The sequence below is a fragment of the Eleutherodactylus coqui genome, chromosome 8 (assembly GCF_035609145.1).
Source record: "Eleutherodactylus coqui strain aEleCoq1 chromosome 8, aEleCoq1.hap1, whole genome shotgun sequence".
Lineage (NCBI taxonomy): Eukaryota > Metazoa > Chordata > Amphibia > Anura > Eleutherodactylidae > Eleutherodactylus > Eleutherodactylus coqui.
This window is the reverse complement of record NC_089844.1, coordinates 167656689-167676613: the sequence shown is the minus strand read 5'-3', so window position 1 is coordinate 167676613 and position 19925 is coordinate 167656689.

Below are 19925 nucleotides of genomic sequence, written 5' to 3'. Positions count from 1 at the left end.
CTGGGGGAACGCACTGTTTGCAACTATATAACCACTACTAGGGGGAGCTCACTGTATACAAATATATACAGCGACCAATAGGGGTAGCTCACCGTACACAGATAAATACAACCACCACTATGGGTAGCTCACTGTACACAGATATATACAGCCACCAATAGGAGGAGTTCACTGTTTACAGATATACACAACCAATATTAACTAAGCTAACTATATATATATATATATATATATATATATATATATATATACAGCCACAACTAGGAGAAGCTTGCTACATACAGATAAAAACAGTCAACACTGGAGGGAGCTCACTGTATACAGATACATGCAGCCACCACTAGGGGGAGCTCACTGTATACAGATATATACAGCAAGCACTAGGAGGAGTTCACTGTATACAGATATATACAGATTTTACTTCCACCACTAGGCGAAGATCACTGTATACATCTATATGCAAACACCACTAGGGGGAACTCACTGTATACAGAAATATAGAGACACCACTAGGGGGAGATCACAGTACATAGATATACACAGCTACTACTTGGGAGAGTCACCATATACAGACATGTACAGCCACCACTAGCGGAAGCACACTATATACAGATCTATACATTTATGGCTAGGAGGGGCTCATTGTATACAGATATATACAGTCACCACTAGGCCGGAACTCACCATATATAGATAAATACAATCAGCCCTAGAGGAAGCTCATTGTATGCACATATTTACACCCACCACTAGAGGGAATTCATTGCATACAGATATATACAGCCAAGACTAGGTAAACTTGCTGTATACAGATATGTACAGCCACCACAAGGGGGTTCATTGTATACAGCCACCACTAGGGGGACTCACCATAAAAAGATAAATACAAACAGCACTATAGGGAGGTCACTGTATACACATATATATGTATAGCCACCACTAGGAGGAGTTCATTGTATGCAGATTTGTACAACCACCACTAAAGGGAGCTCAGTGTATACAGATATACACAGCCACTACTAGCAGACCTTACTACATACAGATAAATACAGCCACCACTAGAGGGAGCTCATTGTATACAGATATATACAGCCACTGTACTTTCTCCCCTACCCAGGACTAATAGTGGCCCCTCTGTGTGTTCAGCCTCCCTAAGAATAATAAGCGTCCCCTCTGCACAACCCACTCCCCAAAAATAATAGTGGCCCCTCTGTATATAAAAGTGGTTCCCAGTGTACATCATGATTGATCTTATTCTTATCCTTCCAGTGCAGACGGCAGCACTGGGGTACGGCAGGGTGCGAGCTGTATCCTCTTCACCTGTCTTCTGAACTCCGGTGTTTCAGGGCACTAAGGAAACTGAAGTTGGGAAGAGATACAGGGGAAGAAATTACAGCCTGCACACATTGCCAAACACCAGTGCTGCCGTCTGCTGTGATAGGATAATATCAATGATGCTACCATGATTAATGAGGTACAACAGGTAAGGAGGGTCTGTGGGACGCCCACACTTAGGGGCCCGGTTACAATTGCAACCACTGCAACCCCTATAGCTGCACCATTGAAAGAAATAATGCACAGTCCACTCCATGGTTTTAGTATAAAGATATTTATATATCTTGAATTTAGGATTTTTATATATATTAAAAATATAAATATAAAAATAAATATAAGAATACATACAGGATACAAAGAAGTACTTGTCAAATCTAATGCAACGGGTTCCTACAATGCTTTGTACTTGCTCTTTGGGACTACAGTATCTGCATTTGCCTCGCACAGTATAGATATTTTCTCTTGCAAAGTCTAGCAATGATGCATAATAGTAACATTTAAATTCCATTTACCACTTTTACTGTTCTTCATCTTAGTGAATTACTGTTCCTGCACTACTGTTTATTTTATATATGGAAACCTAATAAAAATGTTCAAAGAAATACATTATATAAAAGTCTAAATAAAAAAATATATAAATCTACATACACTTCTTTAGTACATCTCACAACCAGGGGCGTAACTGTAGGGGATGCGGTTGCACCCAGGCCCAGGAGGCATATATTGTATTTCAGCCGCACTTCAGTAGCGGTGAGCGATTCCAGCGACCTCATTGGTTGTTGGATACACACACCGCTTTGGAGATCTGCACGAGTACTAGTTCACGAGACCCGCAGGGGGTTAGGTTTACGGGTTAGGGTTAGTTGCCGACCCTCCTACGGCTGTGTTGCTGCTTATTTAATGGGCCGCCCACTCGTGCACATCTCTAAAGGGGAGTGTGTACCCAACAACCAATCAGGTCGCTGGAATCGCTCACAGCTACTGAACTGCGGCTGAAATACAAAATATGCGCCCAGGAGCACTATAGAGAGCTCACGGTATAAATATATATGTATAACCACCACTAGGGGGAGCTTACTGTAGATAGATACATACAGCCACCACTAGGGGGAGCTCACTGTAGATAGATATATACAACCACCACTAGGGGGAGCTCACTGTGTACTTCTTTAATACATTGCATTTACTATTACTATTGCTTCTATTGTCCTGTTAGCTTTCTGTCTCACAACCAGGGGCGTAATTATAAGGGATGCGGAAGCCCAGGAGCTTCTAGTTACGCCTCTGTGTTAAGGGGTTAAGAGAAGTTTGGGGGCTCCAAGATGAACGTTTGCACCTGGGCCCAGGAGCCTTAGGGGGCCCATTAGGCCTCTCTTCTCCATTTAGGGAGCCCAATTCTAATTACAGATTACGTACCGGGGCCCAGAAGCTTCAAGTTATGCCTCTGCTTACAACTAACAACCAATGTCCACTCTCAATATGCTCAATTCCCATGAGCCCCTCTTTCTCTTCAGTATACTCCATCCCCATCAACCCCTCCCTCTCCTCAGTATATTCCATCCCCATCAGCCCTTCTCTCTCCTCAGTATACTTCATCCCCATCAGCCCCTCTCTCTCCTCAGTATACTCCATCCCCATCAGCCCCTCTCTCCTCAGTATTCTCCGATCCCCATCAGCCCCTCTCTCTCCTCAGTATACTCCATCCCCATCAGCCCCTCTCTCCTCAGTATTCTCCCATCCCCATCAGCCCCTCTCTCTCCTCAGTATACTCCATCCCCATCAGCCCCTCTCTCTCCTCAGTATACTCCATCCCCATCAGCCCCTCTCTCTCCTCAGTATACTCCATCCCCATCAGCCCCTCTCTCTCCTTAATATACTCCATCCCCATCAGCCCCTCTCCCTCCACAGTATTCTCCATCCCCAGCGGCCCCTCTCTCTACACAGTATACTCCATCCCCATCAGCCCCTCTCTCTCCTCAGTATACTCCATCCCCATCAGTCCCTCTCTCTCCTCAGTATACTCCATGCCCATCAGCCCCTCTCTCTCCTCAGTATACTCTATCCCCTTCAGCCCCTCTCTCTCCTCAGTATACTCCATCCCCATCAGCCCCTCTCTCTCCTCAGTATACTCCATCCCCATCAGCCCCTCTCTCTCCTCAGTATACTCCATCCCAATCAGCCCCTCTCTCTCTTCAGTATACTCAATCCCCATCAGCCCCTCTCTCTCCTCAGTATACTCCATCCCCATCAGCCCACCTCTCTCCTCAGTATACTTCATCCCCATCAGCCCCTCTCTCTCCTCAGTATACTCCATCCCCATCAGCCCCTCTCTCTCCTAAGTATACTCCATCCCCATCAGGCCCTCTCTCTCCTCAGTATACTCCATCCCCATCAGCCCCTCTCTCTCCTTAATATACTCCATCCCCATCAGCCCCTCTCTCTCCTCAGTATACTCCATCCCCATCAGGCCCTCTCTCTCCTCAGTATACTCCATCCCCATCAGCCCCTCTCTCTCCTTAATATACTCCATCCCCATCAGCTCCTCTCTCTCCTCAGTATACTCCATCCCCATCAGGCCCTCTCTCTCCTCAGTATACTCCATCCCCATCAGCCCCTCTCTCTCCTTAATATACTTCATCCCCATCAGCCACTCTCCCTCCACAGTATTCTCCATCCCCATCGGCCCCTCTCTCTCCACAGTATACTCCATCCCCATCAGCCCCTCTGTCTCCTCAGTATACTCCATCCCCATCAGCCCCTCTCTCTCCTCAGTATACTCCATCCCCATCAGCCCCTCTCTATCCTCAGTATACTCCATCCCCATCAGCCCCTCTCTCTCCTCTGTATACTCCATCCCCATCAGCCCCTCTCTCTCCTCAGTATACTCTATCCCCTTCAGCCCCTCTCTCTCCTCAGTATACTCCATCCCCATCAGCCCCTTTCTCTCCTCAGTATACTCCATCCCCATCAGCCCACCTCTCTCCTCAGTATACTTCATCCCCATTAGCCCTTCTCTCTCCTCAGTATACTCCATCCCCATCAGCCCCTCTCTCTCCTCAGTATACTCCATCCCCATCAGGCCCTCTCTCTCCTCAGTATACTCCATCCCCATCAGCCCCTCTCTCTCCTTAATATACTCTATCCCCATCAGCCCCTTTCCCTCCACAGTATACTCCATCCCCATCGGCCCCTCTCTCTCCACAGTATACTCCATCCCCATCAGCCCCTCTCTCTCCTCAGTATACTCCATCCCCATCAGCCCCTCTCTCTCCTCAGTATACTCCATCCCCATCAGCCCCTCTCTCTCCTCAGTATACTTAATCCCCATCAGCCCCTCTCTCTCCTCAGTATACTCCATCCCCATCAGCCCCTCTCTCTCCTCAGTATACTTAATCCCCTTCAGCCCCTCTCTCTCCTCAGTATACTCCATCACCATCAGCCCCTCTCTCTCCTCAGTATACTCCATCCCCATCAGCCCCTCTCTCTCCTCAGTATACTCTATCCCCTTCAACCCCTCTCTCTCCTCAGTATACTCCATCCCCATCAGCCCCTCTGTCTCCTCAGCATACTCCATCCCCCTCAGTCCACCTATCTCCTCAGTATACTTCATCCCCATCAGCCCCTCTCTCTCCTCAATATACTCCATCCCCATCAGCCCCTCTCTCTCCTCAGTATACTTCATCCCCATCAGCCCCTCTCTCTCCTCAGTATACTCTATCCCCTTCAGCCCCTCCCTCTCCTCAGTATACTCCATCCCCATCAGCCCCTCTCTCTCCTCAGTATACTCCATCCCCATCACCCCCTCTCTCTCCTCAGTATACTCCATCCCCATCAGCCCCTCTCTCTCCTCAGTATACTCCATCCCCATCAGCCCCTCTCTCACCTCAGTATACTCCATCCCCATCAGCCCCTCTCTCTCCTCAGTATACTCCATCCCCATCAGCCCCTCTCTCTCCTCAGTATACTCTATCCCCTTCAGCCCCTCTCTCTCCTCAGTATACTCCATCCCCATCAGCCCCTTTCTCTCCTCAGTATACTCCATCCCTATCAGCCCACCTCTCTCCTCAGTATACTTCATCCCCATTAGCCCTTCTCTCTCCTCAGTATACTCCATCCCCATCAGCCCCTCTCTCTCCTCAGTATACTCCATCCCCATCAGGCCCTCTCTCTCCTCAGTATACTCCATCCCCATCAGCCCCTCTCTCTCCTTAATATACTCCATCCCCATCAGCCCCTTTCCCTCCACAGTATACTCCATCCCCATCGGCCCCTCTCTCTCCACAGTATACTCCATCCCCATCAGCCCCTCTCTCCACTCAGTATACTCCATCCCCATCAGCCCCTCTCTCTGCTCAGTATACTTAATCCCCATCAGCCCCTCTCTCTCCTCAGTATACTCCATCCCCATCAGCCCCTCTCTCTCCTCAGTATACTTCATCCCCTTCAGCCCCTCTCTCTCCTCAGTATACTCCATCACCATCAGCCCCTCTCTCTCCTCAGTATACACCATCCCCATCAGCCCCTCTCTCTCCTCAGTATACTCTATCCCCTTCAGCCCCTCTCTCTCCTCAGTATACTCCATCCCCATCAGCCCCTCGCTCTCCTCAGCATACTCCATCCCCATTAGTCCACCTATCTCCTCAGTATACTTCATCCCCATCAGCCCCTCTCTCTCCTCAGTATACTCCATCCCCATCACCCCCTCTCTCTCCTCAGTATACTCCATCCCCATCAGCCCCTCTCTCTCCTCAGTATACTCCATCCCCATCAGCCCCTCTCTCTCCTCAGTATACTCCATCCCCATCAGCCCCTCTCTCTGCTCAATATACTCCATCCCCATCAGCCCCTCTCTCTCCTCAATATACTCCATCCCCATCAGCCCCTCTCTCTCCTCAGTATACTCCATCCCCATCAGCCCCTCTCTCTCCTCAGTATACTCCATCCCTATCAGCCCCTTTCTTTCTCCTCGGTATACTCCATCCCCATCAGCCCCTCTCTCTCTCCTCAGTATACTCCATCCCCATCAGCCCCTCTCTCTCCTCAGTATACTCCATCCCCATCAGCCCCTCTCTCTCCTCAGTATACTCCATCCCCATCAGCCCCTCTCTCTCCTCAATATACTTCATCCCCATCAGGCCCTCTCTCTCCTCAGTATACTCCATCCCTATCAGCCCCTTTCTTTCTCCTCAGTATACTCCATCCCCATCAGCCCCTCTCTCTCCCCTCAGTATACTCCATCCCCATCAGCCCCTCTCTCTCCCCTCAGTATACTCCATCCCCATCAGCCCCTCTCTCTCCTCAGTATACTCCATCCCCATCAGCCCCTCTCTCTCCTCAGTATACTCCATCCCCATCAGCCCCTCTCTCTCCTCAGTATACTCCATCCCCATCAGCCCCTCTCTCTCCTCAGTATACTCCATCCCCATCAGCCCCTCTCTCTCCTCAGTATACTCCATCCCCATCAGCCCCTCTCTCTTCTCAGTATACTTCATCCCCATCAGGCCCTCTCTCTCCTCAGTATACTCCATCCCTATCAGCCCCTTTCTTTCTCCTCGGTATACTCCATCTCCATCAGCCCCTCTCTCTCTCCTCAGTATACTCCATCCCCATCAGCCCCTCTCTCTCCTCAGTATACTCCATCCCCATCAGCCCCTCTCTCTCCTCAGTATACTCCATCCCCATCACCCCCTCTCTCTCCTCAGTATACTCCATCCCCATCAGCCCCTCTCTCTCCTCAGTATACTCTATCCCCTTCAGCCCCTCTCTCTCCTCAGTATACTCCATCCCCATCAGCCCCTCTCTCTCCCCTCAGTATACTCCATCCCCATCAGCCCCTCTCTCTCCTTAGTATACTCCATCCCCATCAGCCCCTCTCTCTCCTCAGTATACTCCATCCCCATCAGCCCCTCTCTCTTCTTAGTATACTTCATCCCTATCAGCCCCTTTCTTTCTCCTCAGTATACTCCATCCCCATCAGCCCCTCTCTCTCCTCAGTATACTCCATCCCCATCAGCCCCTCTCTCTCCTCAGTATACTCCATCCCCATCACCCCCTCTCTCTCCTCAGTATACTCCATCCCCATCAGCCCCTCTCTCTCCTCAGTATACTCCATCCCCATCAGCCCCTCTCTCTCCTCAGTATACTCCATCCCCATCAGCCCCTCTCTCTCCTCAGTATACTCCATCCCCATCAGCCCCTCTCTCTTCTCAATATACTCCATCCCCATCAGCCCCTCTCTCTCCTCAATATACTCCATCCCCATCAGCCCCTCTTTCTCCTCAGTATACTTCGTCGCCATCAGCCCCCCTCTCCTCAGTATACTCCATCCCCATCAGCCCCTCTCTCTCCTCAGTATACTCCATCCCCATCAGCCCCTCTCTCTCCTCAATATACTTCATCCCCATCAGGCCCTCTCTCTCCTCAGTATACTCCATCCCCATCACCCCCTCTCTCTCCTCAGTATACTCCATCCCCATCAGCCCCTCTCTCTCCTCAGTATACTCCATCCCCATCAGCCCCTCTCTCTCCTCAGTATACTCCATCCCCATCAGCCCCTCTCTCTCCTCAATATACTCCATCCCCATCAGCCCCTCTTTCTCCTCAGTATACTTCGTCGCCATCAGCCCCCCTCTCCTCAGTATACTCCATCCCCATCAGCCCCTCTCTCTCCTCAGTATACTCCATCCCCATCAGCCCCTCTCTCTCCTCAATATACTTCATCCCCATCAGGCCCTCTCTCTCCTCAGTATACTCCATCCCTATCAGCCCCTTTCTTTCTCCTCAGTATACTCCATCCCCATCAGCCCCTCTCTCTCCTCAGTATACTCCATCCCCATCAGCCCCTCTCTCTCCTCAGTATACTCCATCCCCATCAGCCCCTCTCTCTCCTCAATATACTTCATCCCCATCAGGCCCTCTCTCTCCTCAGTATACTCCATCCCTATCAGCCCCTTTCTTTCTCCTCAGTATACTCCATCCCCATCAGCCCCTCTCTCTCCCCTCAGTATACTCCATCCCCATCAGCCCCTCTCTCTCCCCTCAGTATACTCCATCCCCATCAGCCCCTCTCTCTCCTCAGTATACTCCATCCCCATCAGCCCCTCTCTCTCCTCAGTATACTCCATCCCCATCAGCCCCTCTCTCTCCTCAGTATACTCCATCCCCATCAGCCCCTCTCTCTCCTCAGTATACTCCATCCCCATCAGCCCCTCTCTCTCCTCAGTATACTCCATCCCCATCAGCCCCTCTCTCTTCTCAGTATACTTCATCCCCATCAGGCCCTCTCTCTCCTCAGTATACTCCATCCCTATCAGCCCCTTTCTTTCTCCTCGGTATACTCCATCCCCATCAGCCCCTCTCTCTCTCCTCAGTATACTCCATCCCCATCAGCCCCTCTCTCTCCTCAGTATACTCCATCCCCATCAGCCCCTCTCTCTCCTCAGTATACTCCATCCCCATCAGCCCCTCTCTCTCCTCAGTATACTCCATCCCCATCAGCCCCTCTCTCTTCTCAGTATACTTCATCCCCATCAGGCCCTCTCTCTCCTCAGTATACTCCATCCCTATCAGCCCCTTTCTTTCTCCTCGGTATACTCCATCCCCATCAGCCCCTCTCTCTCTCCTCAGTATACTCCATCCCCATCAGCCCCTCTCTCTCCTCAGTATACTCCATCCCCATCAGCCCCTCTCTCTCCTCAGTATACTCCATCCCCATCACCCCCTCTCTCTCCTCAGTATACTCCATCCCCATCAGCCCCTCTCTCTCCTCAGTATACTCTATCCCCTTCAGCCCCTCTCTCTCCTCAGTATACTCCATCCCCATCAGCCCCTCTCTCTCCCCTCAGTATACTCCATCCCCATCAGCCCCTCTCTCTCCTTAGTATACTCCATCCCCATCAGCCCCTCTCTCTCCTCAGTATACTCCATCCCCATCAGCCCCTCTCTCTTCTTAGTATACTTCATCCCTATCAGCCCCTTTCTTTCTCCTCAGTATACTCCATCCCCATCAGCCCCTCTCTCTCCTCAGTATACTCCATCCCCATCAGCCCCTCTCTCTCCTCAGTATACTCCATCCCCATCACCCCCTCTCTCTCCTCAGTATACTCCATCCCCATCAGCCCCTCTCTCTCCTCAGTATACTCCATCCCCATCAGCCCCTCTCTCTCCTCAGTATACTCCATCCCCATCAGCCCCTCTCTCTCCTCAGTATACTCCATCCCCATCAGCCCCTCTCTCTTCTCAATATACTCCATCCCCATCAGCCCCTCTCTCTCCTCAATATACTCCATCCCCATCAGCCCCTCTTTCTCCTCAGTATACTTCGTCGCCATCAGCCCCCCTCTCCTCAGTATACTCCATCCCCATCAGCCCCTCTCTCTCCTCAGTATACTCCATCCCCATCAGCCCCTCTCTCTCCTCAATATACTTCATCCCCATCAGGCCCTCTCTCTCCTCAGTATACTCCATCCCTATCAGCCCCTTTCTTTCTCCTCAGTATACTCCATCCCCATCAGCCCCTCTCTCTCCCCTCAGTATACTCCATCCCCATCAGCCCCTCTCTCTCCTCAATATACTCCATCCCCATCAGCCCCTCTCTCTCCTCAGTATACTCAATCCCCATCAGCCCCTCTCTCTCCTCAGTATACTCCATCCCCATCAGCCCCTCTCTCTCCTCAGTATACTCCATCCCCATCAGCCCCTCTCTCTCCTCAGTATACTCCATCCCCATCAGCCCCTCTCTCTCCTCAGTATACTCCATCCCCATCAGCCCCTCTCTCTCCTCAGTATACTCCATCCCCATCAGCCCCTCTCTCTTCTCAGTATACTTCATCCCCATCAGGCCCTCTCTCTCCTCAGTATACTCCATCCCTATCAGCCCCTTTCTTTCTCCTCAGTATACTCCATCCCCATCAGCCCCTCTCTCTCTCCTCAGTATACTCCATCCCCATCAGCCCCTCTCTCTCCTCAATATACTCCATCCCCATCAGCCCCTCTCTCTCCTCAGTATACTCCATCCCCATCAGCCCCTCTCTCTCCTCAGTATACTCCATCCCCATCAGCCCCTCTCTCTCCTCAGTATACTCCATCCCCATCAGCCCCTCTCTCTTCTCAGTATACTCCATCCCCATCAGCCCCTCTTTCTCCTCAGTATACTTCATCCCCATCAGCCCCTCTCTCTCCTCAGTATACTCCATCCCCATCAGCCTCTCTCCCCTCCCATCACCCATGCACACTTCACATGGAGTCTTCACTAATTCACCTCAAATCATCTGACCTCAAAATTAAACATAAAGGTGCTTCCGCAAGTCCCTCAACCATCGTTATCCTCCTACCACTAGCCGGGGGGAACATCTCTCCTAACCCCGGTCCAGCCTTCTGTTTCCCCTAGGTTTAACTCCTTATCTGCCCCACTAAGGAACTCCCCCAATCTGGTCAATATTCGCTGTTCACCGTCTGCTGTCTGATTTATATATGCGCTCTGGAACTGTCAGTCGGCTTGCAACAAACTCCCCTCCATCCCGGGTGACCTCATTACAGAATCTCTCAACCTACTGCCCCTCAGAGACATGGATCAAACATATCTATGATCAGTGACTCCTTTGGGGGGTCCTGTTCTTACAGAGTACACACCGCAGCAAAGATTACCTGATAACTTTATCCTGTGGGTCAATATGATTATAAGCGTACAGAGGTTCCTCAGAATTGGCACATAGTAAATGTGGAACCGATAGTTAAAAAGGGGTCAAAAAGTGAACCTGAAGCCGGTAAGTTTAAAAGGCACATGTGATCAGAAAATAATCTGTTGTATAAAACAAGTTTTTATGTTAAACTGATTTTTTAAGAATTTCTGGTGTTTTTTCTTTATTTTCAATATCACAATTTATATTTAAAAAAGCCTAAGATCCAGCAGTTCTCACACCAACCACTAGGCCTAATAATAGTGTGAGGCTTCCTGTTCTGTAGAGAAAGCTTCTCAGCCGTCATCTCATTATCATCACAGGCAGGATTACACTGTGAGGTGACTCCTATATATACAGCGGGTCCAGAAAGTCTTAAGAACTTTTCACGTTTTTTTATATTTTCTTACGCTGTGGCCTTGTGTTCCCCATCATTCTGCACTCAGTACCCCATAATGACAAAGTGACAACAGAACGGGAGAAAGCTTTATACATTTTTTTTAAATGAAAAAATTAACACTTTGCACTGACATACGTCCTCACACCCTTTGGTATGACACTTGAAATTTAGCTCTGGGGTCTCCCATTTCTGTTGATCATCTATGAGATGTGTCTACACCTTGATTGAAGTCACCTGTGGGAAATTCACTTGATTGGACATAAACGATCCCCCCTGTCTATATAAGGTCCCACATCTCACAATGCATATCAGAGCCAAAACCGAGCCACGGGAAAATAACTGCCTGCAGAGCCCAGAGACAGGATTGTATGGAGGCACAGATCTGGAGAAGCTACAAACTGAAAGTTCCCAAGAGACCAGCAGCCTCCATAATGTTTACATGGAAGAAATTTGGAACAACCATGACTCTTCCTAGAGCCACCGACCCACCGAACTAAGTCATCGGGGAAGAAGGGCCTCAGTAAGAGAGGTGACCAATAACCCAATGGTCACTCTGGCTGAGCTCCAAAGATCCTGTGTGCAGATGGGAGAAACTTCCAGAAGGTCAACCATCACTGCAGCCTCCACCTACCTGAGCTTTATGACAGAGCAACCAGAAAGAAGACTCCTCGGTAAGACATGTGAAAGCCGCCCGGAGTTACCAAAAAGCATCTAAAGGAGCACAGACTGAGGAACAAGATTCTCTGGTCTGATGACGCCAAGATGGAAGTTTTTGGTCTCAATTCCAAAGCTTTATGTCTGGGGAAAACCAGGCGCCGCTCATCACCTGGCCAATACCATTCCTACAGTGAAACCTGGTGGTGGGGCATCATGCTGGGGAAGGAGAGACCGGTCAGGGTGGATGGAAACCAGGCGCCGCTCATCACCTGCCCAATACCATCCCTACAGGGAAGCCTGGTGGTGGCAGCATCATGCTGAGGAAGGAGGGGACCGGTCGGGGGAATGGAAACCAGGCGCCGCTCATCACCTGGCCAATATCATCCCTACAGTGAAGCATGGTGGTGGCAGCATCATGCTGGGGGAAGGAAGACCGGTCAAGGGGGGATAAAAACTAGGTGCCGCTCATCACCTGCCCAATACCATCCCTACAGTGAAGCCTGGTGGTGGGGCATCATGCTGGGGGAGAGGAGACCAGTCAGGGTGGATGGAAACCAGGCGCCGCTCATCACCTGCCCAATACCATCCCTACAGGGAAGCCTGGTTGTGGCAGCATCATGCTGGGGAGGGGGGGGGGACCGGTCGGGGGAATGGAAACCAGGCGCCCCTCATCACCTGCCCAATATCATCCCTACAATGAAGCCTGGTGGTGGCAGCATCATGCGGGGGGAAGGGAGACCGGTCAGGGATGATGGGAACCAGGCGCGGCTCATCATCTGCCCAATACCATCCCTACTGTGAAGCCTGGTGGTGGAGTATCATGCTGGGGGAGTGGAGACCAGTCAGGGGGGGAAGGAAACTGGGTGCCACTAATCACCTGCCCAATACCATCCCTACAGTGACATGTGGTGGTGGCAGCATCATGCTGGGGGAGGGGAGAGCGGTCAGGGATGATGGAAACCAGGCGCCGCTTATCACCTGCCCAATACTATCCCTACAGTGAAGCCTGGTGGTGGGGCATCATGCTGGGAGAGAGGAGACCAGTCAGGGGGGATGGAAACTAGGCGCCGCTCATCACCTGGCCAATACCATTCCTACAAGGATGCATGGTGATGATAGCATCCATGCTGGCGGAAAGGAGGGATGGAAACCAGGCGCCGGTCATCACCTCCCCAATACCATCCCTACAGTGAAGCCTGGTGGTGGGGCATCATGCTGGGGAAGGAGAGACCGGTCAGGGTGGATGGAAACCAGGTGCCATTCATCACCTGCCCCATACTATCCCTACAGGGAAGCCTGGTGGTGGCAGCATCATGCTGGGGAAGGGGGGGGGGAACCGGTCGGGGGAATGGAAACCAGGCGCCGCTCATCACTTGCCCAATACCATCCCTACTGTGAAGCCTGGTGGTGGAGTATCATGCTAGGGGAGAGGAGACCAGTCAGGGGGGATTAAAACTAGGTGCCGCTCATCACCTGCCCAATCACATCCCTACAGTGACATGTGGTGGTTGCAGCATCATGCTGGGGAAGGGGAGATCGGTCAGGGATGATGGAAACCAGGCGCCGCTCATCAGCTGCCCAATACCATCCCTACTGTGAAGCCTGGTGGTGGAGTATCATGCTGGGGGAGTGGAGACCAGTCAGGGGGGAAGGAAACTGGGTGGCACTAATCACCTGCCCAATACCATCTCTACAGTGAAACCTGGTTGTGGGGCATCATGCTGAGGGACAAAAAGACCGGTCAGGGCTTGTGGAAACCGGGCGCCGCTCATCACCTGCCCAATCCCATCCCTACAGTGATGCCTGGTGGTGGATCATCATGCTGGGGTAGAAGAGACTGGTAAGGGCTGGTGGATAGCTGAATGGTGCAAAGTATAGAGATAATGAGAACCTGATCCAGAGTGCTGGGGACCTCAGACGGGGCAGAAGGGTCACCTTCCAACAAGACAATGACCCTAAGACTCCAGCCAAGACAACACAGGAGGGGCTTGGGGACAACTCTGTGAATGTCCTTGAGTGGCCCGGCCAGGACCCTGATCCAGGGGTGCAAACCTTGTGGCATCATACCAAAAAGACCGGAGGTTGGAATCACTGGCAAGGGTGCTTCAACTACGGAGTACAGGTCGTGAATACTTTTGGCACTGCAGAATGGTAGTTTATCATTGTTAAAAAATGTATAAAGATTTCTAACATTCTGTTGTCACTTTGTCACTATGGGGTACTGAGTGCCATTACTCAGGAGGCAGTATGAGATGGGTGACCATTACTAGTAGGGTTCCACAAGGGGAAGTATTGGAGGGGTCATCGTTAAAAGTGGAGTACCACAGGGGGCAGTACTGGAGGGGTCATCACTACTAGTGGGGTACCACAGGGGGCAGTATTGGGCCCTATTCTATTTAATATATAATAATAACCTGTTAGAAGGATTGTACAGTAAAATATCAATATTTGCAGATGATACCAAACTATGCAAAGATATTAACAAGAGAGGACAGAACGTGGTTACAAGAGGGGTATTATTGTATCTTGATGCCACCAGGAACTCCTGGTGGAGACAAGACTGACAGAGGGGTGACGCCTCCTGTACCTGATTGGCTGCAGACAACACTCCCCTGCAGGTCCTGCTGTTTCGGCTCGCCTTGCTGATGGAAGATGTCCGCTGCTGCCCTGTTGGTCCTGTAAGTATCTCTGGGCGTCCCCGACTGCTGCTGCCGCTGTGCGTTAGGTTTTGGCTCCCTATGTATTTCATCCCTGTTATCCCAGCCCCCGGCCCTGAAGGAAGGTCCCTGCTGCTGCTGTAACTGTGCATGAGCTCCCCGGGGCCACACTGTCCTCCTGCGCATACCCACACCACGAATCGGATTCCCCGCAGTCGGGGCTGGGGAAGGAGCCTCCCCTCACCCCCACCCCCGCTGTCTTTTCCTGCAGAGGGTTCACCGCTGAGGCTTACCCGCTAGCGCCCCCCCATGTCTGCATGTCACTGCTCAGCGCGGTGGGAAGCAGGGAGGCCACGGCGCTGCAAACCTCGACAAAAAGCTGAATGCAGGAGGACAGCGCGGCCCAAAGGAGCTCATGCACAGTTACAGCAGCACTGGGAACCTTCCTCCGGGGGCCAGGAGCCGGGACAACAGGGACCAAATACAGGTGGAGCAGGGACAATAGCCACTTAACGCAGAGTTGCAGCAGCAGGGGACAGCCACAGATACTTACAGCACCAGCGACCAACTTCCATTAGCAAGGTGAGCCGGCACAGCAGCAGATTAGTGGCCTGCCAGGACCTGCTGGGGGAGCGTTGTCTGCAGCCAATCAGGTACAGAGGCCGCCACCCCCCTGTCAGTCTTGTCTCCACCAGGACTTCCTGGTGGCATCAAGATACAATAATACCTACAAGAGGATCTGGATAAGTTGGGACCAGAAAAGTGGCAGATGAGGTGTAACCATGATAAATGTAAAGGTCCTTTTACACTGGACGAGTGTCAATTGCCCGACACTCGTTCCTGTGTCCCCGCACTCCCATGCTCCTGCTCGGGAGCTAGCAGAGCAGGCTCATTCACGGAGCGGCCAGCAGGGCAGCTGGGCAGTGCAGGAGATTCTCCCCTCTCGCTCCCCACCCCCCTCCATTCATATAACGCAGCGGACATTCACTACTGAATGCTGGCTGTTTAAACTGAACGATGAGCAATGAGCTTCATCGCTCATTGTTTATGCTGCATAAACGATAGATGATCAGCTCATCTTTCAGTTTAAACAGCGGCCATTCAGTACTGAACGGCCGCTGTGTTATGTGAATGGAGGGGGGGTGGGGAGCGAGAGGAGAGAAATTTCCTACACTGCCCAGCCCCCTTGCTGGCCACTCCGTGAATCAGCCTGCTCTGTTGGCTCCTGTGCAGGAGCGTGGAAACACAGGGACGAGTGTCAGGCATTGTTTGCCCGACAGTCGTCACGTGTAAAAGGACCTTCAGGTTCTGCACATGGGCAGGAAATCCATGTTACCATTACACACTAAATGGGAAACCACTGGGGACACTGACATGGATACGACTAGAGGGCTGTAGCCGACGGTGTTTTGCCCGCCGCTGGATCTTGCATTGTTACTATCTCATTATGCTGCACAGGAAAAAAATTACTCCATTTAGATATTTTTCATTTCAATTCTCCTCAAAGAACAAACAGCAAAAGTATTTGTGTCTTCATGGAGGATCCAGTAGAACATCTGCTGCTGCGCCTCGGTCCGGGACTCACCGCAGCGCCGCACAATCTGCTCTTCTTCTTTTCTTTGCAGGTTATTTCAAAGTTTGCATCTCACTATTTACCAGGTAAGCAAATGCGCCAGATGCTCATTCTGTACATCTTCTACTATGGAGCGCATCAATCTTTAACCCCTTAGTGCCAAAGCCTGTTTGCATCTTTATGACCAAGTAATAGTTCAGCTTTTTCATCATCACATTCCAGAGGACATAACTTTTTAATTTTTCCATCGACATAACCGTATGAGGGCTTGTATTTTTTTAATGGCATCATTTGGGGATACACTATGGGATATATAATGTATTGCATAAGTTTTATCATTCTTTTTAGGGAAATTGGGGAAAAAAATTAATTCTGCCTTTTGTTTTTTGGATTCCATTTTTTGGGAGTCAATTCTGATAGCGGCATTTAAATCCACCGAAAAATGTTTAGGGGTCCCGCAGGGCCCCCCGCGGTGAGATCGGGGGAGCAGTGCAGCTGTCATGGCTGCCGGGGGCTTACTGAAAGGCCCCAGGGCTGCCTTGGGAGACTGACTATCAAGCCATTCCCGTGGAGTGGCTTGATAGACTGCCTGTCAAATGGCAGTATGACGTAATGCTATAGTATTACATCATACTACAGGAGCGATCAAAGCATCGCATATTGTAGTCCCCCAAGGGGACTTTAAAGTAAAGTTTAAAACAATCAATAAAGTTTTATTAATTGTAAAAAAAGTGATAAAAGTCTGAATCACCCCCCCTTTTGCAATCTCGATTATTAAAAAATCTAAATCGTAAAATAAAAATACATGTTTGGTATCGCGCGTCCATAAAAGTCCGATCTATCAAAGTAGCACATTATTTTTCCCGCACGGTGAACGTTGTCCAAAAAAAAAAATTACGCCAGAAATGCACTTTTTCAGTTACCCTGTCTCCCAGAAAAAAACGCAATAAAAAGCGATCAAAAAGTGGTATGTACTCCAAATTGGTACTATCGGAAACAACAGGACATCCTGCAGAAAATGACCCCCTGCTCAACTACATGAACAGAAAAATAAAAAAAAGTTATTGCGCGCACAAGATGACGGCAGAAAATAATTGAAAAAAATTAAATGTCTTTGGAAAAAAAACGTAACCTTTATTTCAAATAAAAAACTAAAAAGGATTTTACGGTAAATCCTGAAAAAGACACAGACATACAAAAATATCTGGAACCTTGTCACAGGACTAGCTTGATGTGTGTGAGCCAGACGAACATATATTCATGGGAATAGGGTTTGCGAAAACACCGTATTGGGTATGTCGACCCTATTTCCCAGCACCCATCAAATGTTCGAAAAATGGCTGTGACCACTTCAGGGGTCAGTGTTCTTTAAAAAGGTGGTGTTCCTAACTTATATAGATTTTCTATCAGTAGGCAGAAAAAATAGTAAGTGCTCCAAAACCCTGGTGCACTAATCACTCTATGAGAAATATTGCTGTCTTTATTGTGTCACGGACCATAGGCATGCCACCATAACTGAGGACGGATGTCTCAGACCAATATGCATATGTAACATGCAGATGAAAGGCAGAGCTGCCGTGGTGGGTGACACAGGGTCACAAAATGCCACGTTTTAAGAGGGATAAGCTAAACCCTTCCTGTGACAAATAAGATTGACATCTAGGTGTTTATCCTGCTACTGTGAAACCCCTCTTTGGAAAAAAAAGTGTAGTATAGTAAAAAAAAAAAAACTACACAAGTTTGGTATCGTAGCAATCGTACCGACCCGCAGAATAAAGTTATCATGTCGCTTTTGTTTTAGTTTGTGCGCCATAAAAACAAGACGCACTAAAAGATGGCGGAATGTCGGTTTTTTTTTTTCCTTTTACTCCACTTCTAATTTTTTTAGAAGTTTTTCAGTACATTATATGGTACTTTAAATAGCATCATTGAAAACTACAACTCGTCCCGCAAAAAACAAGCCCTCATACAGCGACGTGGATGGGTAAATAAAGGAGTTATGATTTTTTTTAAAGGGCGGAGAAAATAACGAAAATGGAAAAAGAAAAAGGTCACGTCATGAAGGGGTTAAAAAAGGCTAAAATCCTGCAGTTCTCAGGAACGTATTTTTCCATGGATGGAGCTCTATGAGCAGGATGAGCTGTTGTCTTCATTTATCCAATTTTTGGGAATATATAATATTTCATTTACTTTTTATTACATTTATTGTAAGGCAAGATTCAGGAAAATCTACAATTCTGTCATATTTTTTTTAAAACAGTATTCACCGTGCGGTATAAATGCAGTCAATAAATTCTGCGGGTCGGTATGATAAAGACCGTTAGCTTTTTTTCCCCAGAAACAGTGCTGTGTAAAAGTGCCTCAATACAGTAAGGGTATGCTCACATGTGGCAGAATTGTGGAAAATCCACATCAATTTGCGCACCAAAAACCACATCAAAATCGACACCATTGGTATGTATTTTGATGCAGATTTTGGTGCGGGTCCACAGCAAAAATTACAACCAAATCCGCACCAAAATCCCCAAATAGGAACTTGCCCTTATATTTATCCCATAGTACCAACCACAAGAACTAATTCCCCTTCTGAGTCCCCCTCATGCTCAGTGTGGCCCCCTTCTGAGTCCCCCTCATGCTCAGTGTGGACCCCTTCTGAGCCCCCCTCATGCTCAGTGTGGCCCCCTTCTGAGCCCCCCTCATGCTCAGTGTGGCTCCCTTCTGAGCCTCCCTCATGCTCAATGTGGCCCCCTTCTGAGTCCCCCTCATGCTCCGTGTGGCCCCCTTCTGGTCTCCCCTTCATGCTCTTTGTAGTCCCCCTTCTCCGGTTATGGAGTTTGAGGTATCTAATGTGCCAATATCAACCACAGCGCAAAACAACAACAAAAGAGAAAGTGACACCAAATGTTGCGCCAGCCAATGTTGCATCACTTCCTCTCTGGTGTTTTGTGCCGATGTCGATCTATGCATCTGTTCACATCACCGCATTTTTCACGGACGTGTTTTAAAAATGCGGAATGTACTAATTTTGTCAGATTTTGTTTCCAGATTTGCGTCCATTGGTATTCTACTGGGCCAATACAAATCCATAATTACCCAGCAGAGAATAAAACCAAGGGCATCCAATACAGAACGAGTGATGATGTAATACTGATGACATACCGTGGTCATATCATCTGTCACATCTCCATATTACGGACGTGGGACAATATGCTGAAACCGGCCTGACTCAGAAGTCCTGCTCCAGATCGCATAAACCTATATATCACAGGGTTCAGCTTGTCTCCTATCACCTCCTGCTCTCAGGTAGGCAGCAAAGTTCACCTGACAGGTTCACTCGAAAGTTTAGGCGCTGGCCCTTTAATCTGCAGTCTGGATTTAAAGGGGCTGTCTACCCTTTTTTTTTTTTTACTGATGACATATCCTCTGGATAGTCAGATAGCTCATCTCTGCAATATTATCTATCTATCTATCTAGGAATAATATATATATATATATATATATATATATATATATACATTAGCTGATCACTGCATTAGGAACAGCTGTCACATGACATTCTATGACCAGTATTGCAGTATGCATCAGAGACCTGAATTTCTGCTCTCCGGCACGGGAGCGGGGGAGAG